The 15,086-nt window shown below is 44.5% G+C and overlaps 1 protein-coding gene across 1 annotated transcript in view; it reads left to right on the forward strand.

Moving 5' to 3' along the window:
* Positions 1 to 15,086, forward strand: part of LOC126987490 (uncharacterized) — a 95,787-nt gene that overhangs the window by 502 nt on the left and 80,199 nt on the right. The gene's annotated exons all lie outside the window — the stretch shown is intronic.

The following is a 15,086-nucleotide window of genomic DNA, read 5'->3' on the forward strand; positions in this document are numbered from 1 at the left end:
TGGCCTTCACTTAACTCAAAATTTCTTGCTATATCAGGTTCCTCGAGGATAGGCGTTCCGTATTGTCTCCAGTAGTCCCTCTTTCTTTCTCAAGTGCTGTTTATAAACGAGGGTCCTGACCGCCCTCGTATGTAGAATACATCTCGTTTGTGTGTGTGTGTGTGTGTGTGTGTGTGTGTGTGTGTGTGTGTGTGTGTGTGTGTGTGTGTGGTGGGGGGGTTCACACACAACCTTTTTGGAGAGAGTAATGTCAAAGGCTCTTTGTCTCATCAACTCCCCTTTTCTTACATCTATCTTTTAATTCCGAAGCAATGTTGCCTCTCTATATCTCCAATAGAGACTGTCCCACAGCCCCGCTGCACCCGACTCTTAGCTTTAGCGCACTCCATTGCTAATCAGATCTCTTATACAAATATATCTTAACCAGGATCTTCATTCTTCCTCTTTTTAATTTTCCTTTCCCTCACTGGTTAACTCCAGAAAAGCCTTCCTTTTTCTATATTTCCTTCGGCCAACGGCTTGAACCCTTTCAAAATGACACCTCTGAAACCGAAATTGACCCCCTCCTCTGGCCACTCAGATCAGTTATTTTACGAAGCAGTTCAAGGGCAAAAGAAAAATGAACAAAAAAAAAGAACCGTTATCATTACTCCAATAAAATATTATAGTATAACTATAGAATGGAAGTATAAAATAGTAGCTAAAAGAGAGGTCAATTTTGGCTTGAGAGATGTCTTGATACTTCTCTCTTGAAACAGGTCAAGAGGAAATACAGACGAAGGAAGATTGTTCCAGAGTTGACCAGTGAAAAGGATGAAAAAATACTGGATAACTCTTGCATAAGGGACAGTATAGGGATGAGCTAGAGTAGAAAATCTAATGCTGCAGGCCCGCAGGATGTAGGGGGGAAGGATGCAGTTTTAGAGTAAATTTAGAAGAGTAGCCAAAATAAAGATATCGATAGAAGATAGAGATGAAACATTGCGGCGGAATTTAAAAGACAGAAGACTGTGAGTAAGAAGAGAGGAGATGAAGATCGTTAGACTCTTTTCTGTCCAATAGAGCTATGTGTGTGGAGCCTACTCCCCCCCCTCCTCCACACACACACACACACACACACACACACACACACACACACACACACACACACGACATGCATACTCCATACGAGGTAGACAAAGCCCCTGTCTATGAATAGCATCTGATAAGGGGAACAAAACTTACTAAAATTATGCTCGAGGAAGCTGATTTAGAAAGGGAGGATATAATTTATGCGGTTGAAATTTTTAATTAAGGATAGACCAAGAATGTATAGTGTAGAAAGTGATAGTTAAGAGTTATCGAAGTATTCGGGGTAGGTGTTCGGAAGATTGTGTCGAGTTACAAGTGGAGATATTGAGTTTTTGAGGACACCAAGTTCCTTTTGCCCAATTTAGAAATTATATCAAGGTCTGAGGTTAAGCGTTTTGCAGCCTCCAGTCTTGTCTTGTAATTCCTGTTGGGAGGGTCTTTTCTTGGAAGAAGGTGAATAAATCAGAGTAGAGTCATCGGCCTACTAGGGGATAGGAGAGGTTGTATTGGAAAGGAAATCATTAATGAACATCAAAAAGAGAGTGGGAGATAAGACAGAGCATTGTAGAACACCAATGTTGACAGGTTTAGGCATAAACACTGACCGCTTACTACAGCAGGGATAATAGATCGGGCGGAAAGGAAACTCGAGATAAAAGTACAGACAGAGGGGTAGAATCCGTATACATAAGAGGGTGCCAGACTCTGTCAAAAGCTTTCGAGATGTCTAAGGCTACAGTAAAAGTTTCACCGAAACGGATAAGAGAGGTTGATCAGGAGTCAGTTAAGAAAACAGGATCTACAGTAGAATACTCCTTGCAAAACCCATACTGACGATCAGAGAGGTCAGAATATTATGAATGCTTAAGAACTTTCTTGTTAAGGATTGCTATGAAAGCTCTAGAAAGTAAAGAATGTAAAGTTATAGGGTGGTCATTTGAAAGAATGCAGCGGTCACTTCTCTTATGCACAAGCTTTATGTAGGCGTACTTCAGCAGGAATTGGGTAGCGTACTGCCAAAGGACCAACCGCGTGATGGATGACGCGGACGCGTGATGAAACGCACACGCTAACCACGGATTTTTTTTTTCACCGCTGGAGTGTGTAAAACTACACATGCTGTGTCCTGAAGACCACCCAAGAACACCCACAGGGGGAGGAAAGCCGTCCAGCGAATCAAGGAATCAAGTACGGGGGCAGCATGAGCCAATGCATGATAACACTTCGCCTGCCGCCTCGCGGGCTGGGCCGACCATCAGGCCCCCCTACCTGGAAGCCTGCTTTTGGGCCGGCCCAGACCATCAGGCCAAGATGGGAAGGCTTCGCAGGCAACAACAACAAAAAAAAAAAAATAAATAAATAAAATAAATAAATAAAAAAAAAGGAAGGAAAGGTAAATATTGAAAGGCAGAGACGAAATAATTTGACTAGGCAGGGTTTCCACGGAAGCACTGTTTTTAAGGACAATAGGAGGCACTACATGGCCCGTAAGTCCTCTGAGGCCTGAGGAATGAGAGGGATTAGAAAACATCATTTAAAAAATAAATAACAGGCATAGAGGAGTCAGAACAGGGATGAGTGGGAGGAATATGCCCTGAATCGCCCAAAATGGAATATTTGGAGAAAGTCTGAGCAAGGAGTTCAGCCTTAGAGATAAATATGACAGCGACATTGCCATCGGGACAAGGGATGAAGTGTATACAAGAGCTGTATATTCGAATACGAATACGAATACTTCAAATTCCAATGAATGCGAATACGAATCGAATACACTGAAATCGTTTTAATTCGAATTCAGGGTCTAATACTTCTTGAAAGTATTCATGAATACATTTTTTAATACTTTTCATACGCCTCCGTGGTCTAGTGGTCAGCGTGCCTGGCTTCTACTCCGCGTGCAGGCGGGCAGTCGGCGTGCAGCTCACCCAGCTGTTCATCCTCCCTCTCGGGCTAGTCGATAAATAGGTACCTGGGGAAACCTGGGGAAGGTAAACTGTGGTAACCGGGATGCCACACTGGCCCTGTGTCCCGGGGTAATGGGCTCCCTCCCACCACAAGTTCAAGGGCCAATGTTACGGAGATGAGCACCGAGGCCACGCGCTGGTACAGCACATTCCCCCAACTTTACTTTACTTTTCATTGAAACGTTCATTCTTGATATAACTGACGTAATTTGACGTAACACTGTTCTAAATTTATGCGGCAGCAAAATGAGCACATGAACAATGACTTGGAACTGGTGCCAGGGGGATATCATGGGTATCACTTACATTATATCATGGGTATCACTTACATTAAATACAGAAGAAATGTTGTTAAAATTTCTGATAATAGATTTTGAAACATTCGTCAGATTATTCACAGAATACGAATACTTTTACCTTGTATTTGAATACGAGTGAGAATCCTTTGATATCTCAATTATCATCCGAATACGAATACAAATATTCCCAAATACGGTATGCGAATATATTCGAATTCGAATACCGAATACGAATACTAAATCCCTGATCAGGACTATAAAGATGATGAAAAGATGAAGTAAAATTATTAGAAGTGTTTTTATCTATGACATTTTCTGTTGGATGAAAAAAAATTGGTTAGTCGAAGAATAAATTTGGCGCAATTAATTAAGGGGGGAAATGTTAAGGTCTTGGATAACAAGAGTGCGAATGCTCTGGCACCTAGTGAGCTGCTCCTCCATCTTTTATTGCACGAGGACAAGCGTGATTGAACCAGGGGTTCATAGTTTGAGGACTAGAGACAGAATGTGAAAAGTGTGGCTCCATCCCAGAAAAATCTCGAGGATCAACCTCGTAATGAGCTGGACACATAAACAGGGAACTCTGACCTGAAAGCAGTAATCATCCACGGGAAATCGGGAAAGTCAATTTCAGGTCGTTTCACCGGGTTGAAGTGTAATGCTAGAAGCACCGCGTCTTCGGCGGCTCCAAAGAATGTACACAGGAGCGCTAGGACAATGCGGAAATTAGGTTGTGATCGGAGAGATTTTTTTTTTTTTTTACAGTTGAAGAAACACTTCAGTGGAGACAAAAAGGAAACAATAATGATAAAAAAGGCCAATACTCGCTGCTCCCACAAAAGATTAAAGATGAGTGGCCAAAAGATAGATCAATTACGGGAGGAGAGGTGTCCTGATACCCTCCTCTTGAAAGAATTCAAGTCGTAGGCAGGAGGAAATACAGATGAAGAAAGATTGTTCCAGAGTTTATCAGCACGAGGGATGAAAAAGTGAAAATGCAGGTTAACTTCGTGCGTAAGGGATGAGCTTTAGTAGAAGGTCGTGTGTGGCGTGGCCGCGGGAGGGGGGGAGGCATACAGTTTGCAAGTTCAGAAGAGCAGTGAACGAGAAAATATTGATAAAAGATAGAAAGAGAGGTAACATGGCAGCGGAATATAAGAGGTAGAAGACTCAGTAAGAGGAGGAGAGCTGATGAAGCGAAGAGCCTTAGACTCTACTCTGTCAAAGAGAGCTGTGTGAGTGAAGCCCCCCTCTCCCCCCCCCCCCCCACACACACACACGTCAGATGCATACTCAATACCAGGGCGGACTGAATATGGATAACAACTGTGCGGGGGAGAAGAACTGGCGGAGACGGTACAGCACGCCAAACATCGAGAAAGCTGATATACTGAGAGAGATGTGAAGTTTCCAGTTAATATTTTGAGTTAAGGATAGACCGAGGATGTTTAGTGTTGAAGAAGGTGACAGCTGAGTGTTGTTGAAGAATAGGGGATAGGTGTTTGGAAGATTGTGTAGAGTTTATAGGTGGAGAAATTGGGTTTTTAAGGCATTGAAGGACACAAGGTTCCTTTTAACCCTATCGGAAATGATAGCAAGGTCTGAGATTAAGCATTCTGCAGCCTCCAGTCTAGAGTCTTGTAATTCCGATTGACAGGGTTTTCTGTTGAAAGAAGTTGAATAATGCAGAGTGGAGTCGTCAGCGTATGAATGGATAGGACAGTTTGTTATGGAAAGAAGATCATTGATGAATAACAGGAACAGAGTGGGTAATAAATAGGACAGAGCCTTGTGGAGCACCACAGTTGATAGGTTTAGGGAAAGGACAGTGACCGTCTACCACAGCAGAGATAGAACGGCCGGAAAGGAAACTGGAGATAAAGGAACAGAGAGAAGGATAGAATCCGAAAGAGGGCAGCTTAGAAAGCAGAGACTTGTGCCAGACTCTATCGAAAGCTTTCGATATGTCTAGCGCAACAGAGAAAGTTTCACCGAAACGGCTAAGAGAGGATGACCAAGAGTCAGTTAAGAGAGCAAGAAGATCGCCAGTAGAACGCCCCTTGCGGAACCCATACTGGCGATCAGATAGAAGGTTAGAAGTGGAAAGGTGCTTTTGAATCTACCGGTTAAGGATTAATTCAAAACCTTTAGATAGACAGGAAAGTGAAACTATAGGGCGGTAGTTTAAGGGATTGCAACGGTCACCCTTGTAAGGCACAGGCAGTATGAAGGCGTATTCCAGCAGGAAAAAAAGATAGATGTTGACAGGCAGAGGCATAAGAGTTTGACCAGTCAGGGTGTCAGCACGAAAACACAGTTTTTAAGGACAATAGGAGGCACTCCATCAGGTCCATAAGCCTTCTGAGAGCTGAGGCCAGAGAGAGCATAGAAAACATCATTCTTAAGAATCTTAATAACAAGCATAAAGGGGTCAGAGGGGGGATGAGTAGGGGGAATATGCCCAGAATCGTCCAGAGTGGAGTTTTCAGCGAAAGTTTGAGAAAAGAGTTCTGCCTTCGAGATAGATGAGACGGTGGTGCTGCCGTCAGGGTTAAGAAGAGGAGGGAAAGATGAAAAACTCAAATTGGAGGAGATATTTTTGGCAAGGTGCCAGTAGTCTCTGGAAGAATTAGAGAAAGCAAGGTTTTGACATTTGCTATGGATGAAAGAGCTTTTGGTAAGTCGAAGAATAGATTTGGCACGATTTCGGGCAAAAATATAAAGATCATGGTTAGCAGGAGTGCGAAGGCTCTGGTACCTTTTGTGAGCTGCCTCTCTTTGATTGCACAAGAACAAGCGTAATTAAACCAAGGCTATATAGCATGAGAAATAGAGAAAGTACGTGGAATGTATGCCTCCATTCCAGAGACAATCACCTCTGTGATGCGCTGGGCACACACAGAGGGGTTTCTCTCCTGGAAGCAATAATCATTCCACGGGAAATCGGAAAAGTACATCCTCAGGTCGTCCCACCGAGCTGAAGCGAAATGCCAGAAGCATCGCCTCATCGCCTCTTCGGCGGGTCCAGAGGATGTACAGGAGCGATAGGACAGGATACAGATATAAGCTTGTGATCGGAGGAGCCTAATATATAGAACAGTTTGACAGAGTAAGCAGAAAGGTTAGAGGTAAGGAAGAGGTCTAGTATATTGGGCATGTCTCCAAGACGGTCAAGAATACGTGTAGGGTGCTGAACCAACTAATCTAGTTCATTGGGGATAGCAAAGTTGTAGGCTTGTTCACCAGGCTGGTCAGTGAGAGGATGAAAGCCAAAGGTGGACATTGAAATTTCCTAGGATGGAGATTTCAGCGAAGGGAGAGTGGGTCAAGATGTGCTCCACTTTACAGTAAAGTAGCCAAGTAATTTATCATAGTTAGTAGAGTTAGGTGAGAGATAAACCGCACATATGTATTTAGTAATAGAATGACAATGAAGTCTTAGCCAGATAGTGGAAAATTCAGAAGAGTCAAGGTCGTGGGCACGAGAGCAAGTGATGTCGTTGCCCACGTAGGCGCAACATCCAGTTTTGGATTGAAATTTAGGATAGAGATAGTAGGAGGGAACAGAGTAAAGATTGCTGTCAGTAGCCGCCGAGACCTGTGTTTCGGTGAGGAAGAGAAAATGAAGTTTAGAGGAGGAGAGATGGTGCTCCACAGAATGGAAATTGGAACGAATACCGGGAATATTGCAGAAATTGACAAGAAAGAGGTCTGAGGAGTTATTAAGACACCTCTCAAGTCGACAGCCAAAAGGGGAGTCCTCCCTGGGGGAATTTGTGGTCCCCCCAAGTGGGGACTCCGAGGCTATGTTTAGTTTAGCCATTTTGAATTTGTAAAATTTGGGGAAATGTTGTGTATGTTGTGTCATGTGGAAAGAGAGAGAATCTGTCTTTAGAAAGCATGCTGAACTACTCTCTGATGTTGATGAGACAATAGGGAAAAGGAAAGTGAGAACATGGGAAGGTTCTTTGGAGGGCTTCAGCATCCTCCTCGCCTCCCATATATACCTCACCAGGAGTAGCATACGTCCGTTTCGGTAGGTGTCTTCCTACCTACTCCCTTGAATCAGCTGGAGGATTAGAGAGGTCTAGAATTTTGGGCGTAAAGCCCCGTTCACACTGTGCCGACTCTGGGCCAAGACAACCCACGACTCTAGGGTACAAGAGGTCTTGGGTGTTGATGTGAAAGTGTCGGGCATGTCTTGGAAGAGGTCTTGAGACTGCTGTGCCGACGTCGTGACGGGAGTCTGGAGTCGTGAGGAGTAGCGCAAAAAAGTATTCCATGCTAAACTTTCACGACAAGAGTCGGCAAAAGTCTAGACCAACCGTCACTTCCGGTTGAGGTCTGAGGGAGGTCTGGGGCAGTCGTGACGACTGTCGTCAACAGTCTTGGCTTGTCTTGAGACAGTCATGACGACTGTTGGGGCCATTTTTCAAATTTTTATCGTTTCCTGTCGGCACAGTCGTCTGTGCCGACTAGTTAAGAATGATGAGGGATTGTCGTGACGACAGTCTTCGCCTAATGAAGGACGTTCGTAACGACTGTCGGCTCAGAAATATTGGCTAACTGCCGCCATCAAGAAATTTATATATTTATTTTGCAATCATAAGCACAATAACAACTGGGCATGGTTACGTTTCGCTGGCACAAACTTGGGAGCCGCACAGTACGCACGCACTCCTTTTGCCTCGATCTCTCTTGTGTTGAATGACACAACTAGGGTTGCCACCCTGAGGTCAGAAAAATGTGGAATGCAACATCTCACTCTCCAATACGGAATGGATCCATATTTAAAGGAACGGGTGGCAACCCTAAAATTTCTCGAGCATGCAATGAGTGACGCAGCACGCTCCTGGTGGAGGCACGAGGAAGGGGAGAGGGACGTTACGTCGCGTATTTTACACGTATTTTAGGACGAACCTTTGACAAATTTTACGGGCTGGTTTTGTGATTAACCGAAAAATGCGCTCACTACAATTTTAAGATACTGAATTTTATCTGCTTGACCATTCAGATAACAAAATACCGTACGGAACAAATGCCGTTCCGTATTGGTTCAAAACGGAACGACACATTTCATTCTCGAATACAGAGGGATTCCGTATTTTAAGGAATGGCAAGGCTGCCGCCAAGACAGTCGCCAAGACAGTCGCGAAGACCGTCAGGAAAACCGTCGGCCAACTCCTTGGCAATTGTCGGCCAACTAGTCGGCCAACCAGTTGACAGACAACCTGGAAGACTGTCTTCAAGACCGTCAAGACTGTCGGCCAATCGGTTGGCAGATTCGTGGTTGTCATAGACATGGCGCCATTTCAAACATTGACCGTTGAGACTCGTCTTGAGACTAGTTGGCAGCTGCCGCAGACATTCTGCCAACTAGTTGGCCGAATGTCCTAGACAGTCGGCAATCTGTAGCAGGAGTGGCTGAATGGATAGCGTGACGGCGCCGCGTTCAGGACGACGCGAGTTCAATCCCTGCCCGGTGCCACCAAGGTGGGATTTTTCAGCCGCCGCCGAGTGGCTTAAAACTACCTAACTATTGCTTAAATGACACTCTCATAAGCAGGTCTGGGTGCGAGAGAGATTTAGGGGTCTTAGTGAGCTCTGATCTCCATCCAAGGGCACAATGCATTCAACCATAAATTCCCCCAGGGAGGACTCCCCTTCTGGCTGCCGACTTGAGAGGATTCCTGATAACTCCTCGAATCTCCTCCTTATCAATTTCTGCAACATTTACGGTCTTCGTTCTAATTTTCATTCTGTCGAACACCATCTCTCCTCCTCTAAACCCCATCTTCTCTTCCTCACCGAAACACAGGTTCCTGAGGCTACTGACAGCAACCTCTACTCTGTTCCCTCCTACTATCTCTATCCTAAATTTCAATCCAAAGCTGGATGTTGCGCCTACGTGCGCAACTACATCACTTGCTCTCGTGCCCACGACCTTGACTCTTCTGAATTTTCCACCATCTGGCTAAGACTTCATTGTCATTCTATTACTAAATACATATGTGCTGTTTATCTCTCACTTAACTCTACTAACTATGTAAAATTCTTTGACTATTTGAACTCTAAAGTGGAGCACATCTTGACTCACTCTCCCTTCGCTGAAATCTCCATCTTGGGAGATTTCAATGTTCACCACCAGCTTTGGCTTTCATCCTCCTTCACTGACCAGCCTGGTGAACAAACCTACAACTTTGCTCTCCTCAACGACCTAGAGCAGTTGGTTCAGCACCCTACGCGTATTCCCGACCGTTTTGGAGACAGGCCCAACATTCTAGACCTCTTCCTTACCTCTAATCCTTCTGCTTACTCTGTCAAACTGTTCTCTCCGTTGGGCTCCTCCGATCATAGCCTTATTTCTGTATCCTGTCCTATCGCTCCTATACATCCTCTGGATCCGCCGAAGAGGCGATGCTTCTGGCATTTTGCTTCAGCTCGGTGGGACGACCTGAGGATGTACTTTTCCGATTTCCCGTGGAATGAATGATTACTGCTTCCAGGAGAGAGACCCCTCTGTGTGTGCTCAGCGCATCACAGAGGTGATTGTGTCTGGAATGGAGGCATACATTCCACGTACTTTCTCTACTCCTCATGCTAAAAAGCTTTGGTTTAATCACGCTTGTTCTCGTGCTATAAAAGATAGAGAGGCAGCTCACAAAAGGTTCCAGAGCCTTCGAACTCCCACTAACTTTGACCTTTACATTTCAGCCCGGAATCATGCCAAATCTATTCTCCGACTTACCAAAACTTCTTTTATTAATAGAAAATGTCAACACCTTGCTTCTTCTAATTCTTCCCGTGACTTTTGGCATCTAGCCAAAAATATCTCCTCCAATTTCACTTCTTCCTCTTTCCCTCCTCTCCTTAACCCTGACGGCAGCACTGCCGTCTCATCTGTCTCTAAGGCTGAACTCTTCGCTCAAACTTTCTGTAAGAACTCCACCCTGGACGATTCTGGGCATATTCCTCCTACTCATTCCCCCTCTCTGGCCTCAACTCTCAGAAGGCTTATGGACCTGATGGAGTGCCTCCTATTGTCCTTAAAAACTGTGCTTCTGTGCTGACACCCTGCCTGGTCAAACTCTTTCGTCTCTGCATATCAACATCTATCTTTCCTTCCTGCTGGAAGTATACCTTTGTACAGCCTGTGCCTAAGAATGGTGACCGTTCCAATCCCTCAAACTACCGCCCTATAGCTTTACTTTCATGTCTATCTAAAGCTTTTGAATCAATCCTTAACCGGAAGATTCAAAAGCACCTTTCCACTTCTAACCTTCTATCTGATCGCCAGTATGGGTTCCCCAAGGGGCGTTCTACTGGCGATCTTCTTGCTTTCTTAACTGACTCTTGGTCTTCCTCTCTTAGTCGTTTCGGTGAAACTTTCTCAGTTGGGCTAAGCATATCGAAAGCCTTCGATAGAGTCTGGCACAAGTCTTTGCTTTCTAAACTGCCCCCTTTCGGATTGTATCCCTCTCTCAGTCTCTCTGTTCCTTTATCTCCAGTTTCCTTTCCGGCCGTTCTATCTCTGCGGTGGTAGACGGTCACTGTTCTTCCCCTAAACCTATCAACAGTGGTGTTCCACAGGGCTCTGTCGTATCACCCACTCTGTTCCTGTTATTCATCAATGATCTTCTCTCCATAACAAATTATCCTGTCCACTCATACGCCGACGACTCCACTCTGCATTATTCAACTCTTTCAATAGAAGGCCATCCCAACAGGAAGTACACGACTCCAGACTGGAAGCTGCAGAACGCTTAACCTCAGACCTTGCTATCATTTCCGATTGGGGCAGAAGGAACTTGTGTCCTTCAATGCCTCAAAAACTCAATTTCTCCACCTATCAACTCGACACAATCTTCCAAACACCTATCCCCTATTCTTTGACAACACTCAGCTGTCACCGTCTTCAACACTAAATATCCTCGGTCTATCCTTAACTCACAATCTCAACTGGAAATTTCATATCTTCTCTCTCGCTAAATCAGCTTCCTCAAGGATGGGCGTTCTGTATCGTCTCCACCAGTTCTTCTCCCCCGCACAGTTGCTATCCATATACAGGTGCCTTGTCCGCCCTCTTATGGAGCATGCATCTCACGTGTGGGGGGCTCCACTCACACAGCTCTTCTGGACAGAGTGGAATCTAAGGCTCTTCGTCTCATCAGCTCTCCTCCTCCTACTGATAGTCTTCTACCTCTAAAATTCCGTCGCGATGTTGCCTCTCTTTCTATCTTCTGTCGCTATTTTCACGCTGACTGCTCTTCTGAACTTTCTAACTGCATGCCTCATCCCCTCCCGCGGCTCGTCTGCATACGACTTTCTACTCATGTTCATCCCTATACTGTCCAAATCCCTTATGCAAGTGTTGCTTTCAATAAACTTAAGAGCAGGTTCATCTGGTCTTTCCTTACCCTATGAGAAGTGTGATTGGTCAAAAATAAGTGACTTAAAGAGGGCTGTGAGTCTGAGAACTCAATTTTCAGATACTTTATTTTATATTTTTTATTACTGAGAATTTTACGAGATCTTCAGAAGTCCAGACCTTTTCAAGAACCCCACATTAATTAGCGCCCGGACTAGTAACCTGACCTCACACTCCATAGGAGAAGTATTGGCTGTTAGGCTCGAAGTATTTATCTAGCAACATGTCTATATCACAGTGGAAACAGGAAGCGGAAGAGTTAGAGTTTAATGCTAAGGAAACCAGAGAGTAAATACTCAAAGAGCAAGAGAAAGCGAGAGAAAGAGAAAGAGAGCAACATCAGCTAGAATTACGGAAACTGGAAGTTGAGAGAGAGCGAGAAAAGGAGGCCCATGCAGTAAAATTGGCCGAGCTAGCGGCGAATAATGGGAATGGTACCAACTCTCAGAATAATAAAGTAGTTTCCCCAAAGCAAAAGCTTAATCATTTCAAGGAAGGTGACAAGATTGAGATATTTATAGCGCGGTTTGAGGAAGCCGCTAATTTAATGCAATATGATGAGGTCACAAGTTTGTTTGAAGGTAAAGCTTTGGAGGTGATTCATAGATTGGATGAGGACTCTCGTGAGTATAAGGATATGAAGGAGGCATTGTTAGCAGCTTATGGAATGCCAGTTGATGATTTACAGAAACAGTTTTCCTCTGCCTCCATAAATGACGATGAGACAGCAATTCAATTTGCTGCTCGCCTCAAGGGGTACTTAGAGCAATGGCTCAAGATAGACGGTGCTGAGGAAACAGTCGAAGGTGTGAAGGACCTAATATTGCGGGCGCAGTACGTAAAATCCTGCCCAGGTGAATTAGTCACGAGGCTCAAATTAGACAAGGTGACGAAATCGGAAGTTATGAAGGAAATGGGTAATTCCTATTTTGAGGCCTGCGCTATGACGAAAAAGCCTGTAGTTAAAAGCAGTAACATGTAAAGTGATGCCCCTGGAAGACAAATTGGTTCTGGCGTCGCCACCACTGGTGCGATTAGCCGCGCGTGGCCTTCAGCCAAAAGCAACCAGAATTATGCACCGCGTCCGAAAACTGGAAGTTATGGGTCGCGACCGTATCAGGGTAACAACAGGATGTGGTTAAAACTCGGCAACATGCAAGATGCATGATTTTTTCCATTTATTTCTCGTTGTTTGAATTCAATTTATTTTTCTGAATGCCGAGTTATATCAGATTCCGAGTTATACAGTGCCGAGTTATAAGGGTTTTACTGTATATCTAAAAAAAATAATGTTTTAACCATTAGAGTGAGTTGGGTGTGATTCTGGAGTTTTAACAAGACGTATGGCATAGGCTACCAGAAGTAACATTAATTCTTTTTTATCCGAAGTCTTGTAACACGTCCAGTCCGTGAGACTGACATTTATGAGACTGAAAACTACATTATTAGTCTAAAGCCCTGTGGGAAAGATCACATCTAATAATAGTGGCCATATGGGCGACAGCTTCCCTCATCAGCTACGATGTCTGGACCTCTAATGACAGTGAGGTGAACGATTGTTTCAGTCCTTGTAGCATTATTTCTCACAATAATCTCAATAGACAGTACAAAGGGAGGGCAGTTACTATAGCAAATAACACACTGCATATCGGGCATAAATCTGACCAACGAGATGGTTTTCTCCCAAGAAGACTGATTTTTTAGCACAACGTCTTCTCAACGTACTTGCAGGGAATTTTTCAGCTTTATATCCCCTCTCCGGCCTGGTACTACAGCCGCAAGTAGGCAGCAAGACATTGCTACGTTAATAAAAAGCATCCGTGTCCGCTCCAAAAACAGGAAAAATTATGTTTTTGATAACTCAGATCAGAGTTGGCGCGGTGCTCGAGGGGCCGATAATGGGGCCCAGCAGCCTTATACACAGGGCCGCCTATGTCAGTACTCTCTCTATCATGGGACTCTAGGTTCGAGTCCCCACTGAAACACGCTGATTTTTCAAGTCATCCCCGAGTGACTGAAGACTTCCCACATGCCGTCTGGATCTTCAATCAACCTTAACTTCAGCGACTTCGGTCAAGAGGAGCACCGGTGGCAGAATGGGCCAAACAAGAGTCATACATCACGGCAGCCAATATAAATATAATAGACCACTGACGGGCACGTTTTCCAATGCTGTTACACAACGTTGTAGACGATGGACAAGTGGTTTCAGCACAGATAGCCAAGTTTTACAATTCATTATGTTGGTATAACCACTTGTTTACCTCCCTTCCTTTCTAACTTACCGATAATTTGTTAACACTATCATCTTCAGGAGAATAATAATAATCGGCATGGAAAAAAATCGTATAAACATAAATAAGCTCGTCTTTGTCTTCAACTCGCATTTTTTCTTTTATTTTTTGGTAATTTTAAGTTATATTTATGATATTCATAACCTGCATTATTTCTACTGTGCACTGATGATGAAATTAATTATGTAGTACGCGGCGTGAGTGGGCTACGAAGCATAAAAGTAAAACTTGTAGTGTGGAGAAGTCTGTTTCTGTGATGTGAGTGGGAAGGCTGTCTCAGATTGCTGTCCAATCAGGGACAAGCTTATCAAAGCAGCCTAGCATCCAGTTGCAAGCTACTAAAAGTCTTTTTCATAGTACTCGTCCTCCGTATCGTGGGCACCATTGCCCCTCCTTCTCTAGACTCCTTGGGTGGGATATACGGAAAGCAGAATAAGGAAGAAATAATGAAGTATGTGTGTGTGTGTGTGTCATTCACCTCTTGGTCTGCTGCGGGTCTCTCGAGACAACCAGCCGTTCCCCTACGGAAGAGCACAGAGCTCGTAGTACCGATCTTTGGGTAGGACTGAGATCACTCACACACAACGCACCGCGACAACGAGGTCACAATTCCTCGCCTGACGTCGCGTACCTACTCATTGCTAGGTGAACAAGGGCTACACGTGAAAGAAGTTAACCCAACTTATTTTCACCCGGCCGGGGAATCGAACCCCGGTCCTTCTGGTTGTGAGCCAAACGCTCTACCCTGAGCTACCGGACTGTGTGTGTGTGTGTGTGTGTGTGTGTGTGTGTGAGAGAGAGAGAGAGAGAGAGAGAGAGAGAGAGAGAGAGAGAGAGAGAGAGATTTACAAAGATTTACAAAGAAAATCAGACCACACAGACCCCATGGTCCAGACTAGGTGGTCTGTCCTTAAACCTAAGTGATTCTACATTAATCAGATGGGTCCAAAACGTTGCATTTCTACTCTAGTTAATATTAAGTTCAATGAAGTGACGGTCGAGCCTGTTTTTAAAGGAGTCAATCGTGTTA

The sequence above is a fragment of the Eriocheir sinensis genome, chromosome 65, assembly GCF_024679095.1.
Source record: "Eriocheir sinensis breed Jianghai 21 chromosome 65, ASM2467909v1, whole genome shotgun sequence".
Taxonomy (NCBI): domain Eukaryota; kingdom Metazoa; phylum Arthropoda; class Malacostraca; order Decapoda; family Varunidae; genus Eriocheir; species Eriocheir sinensis.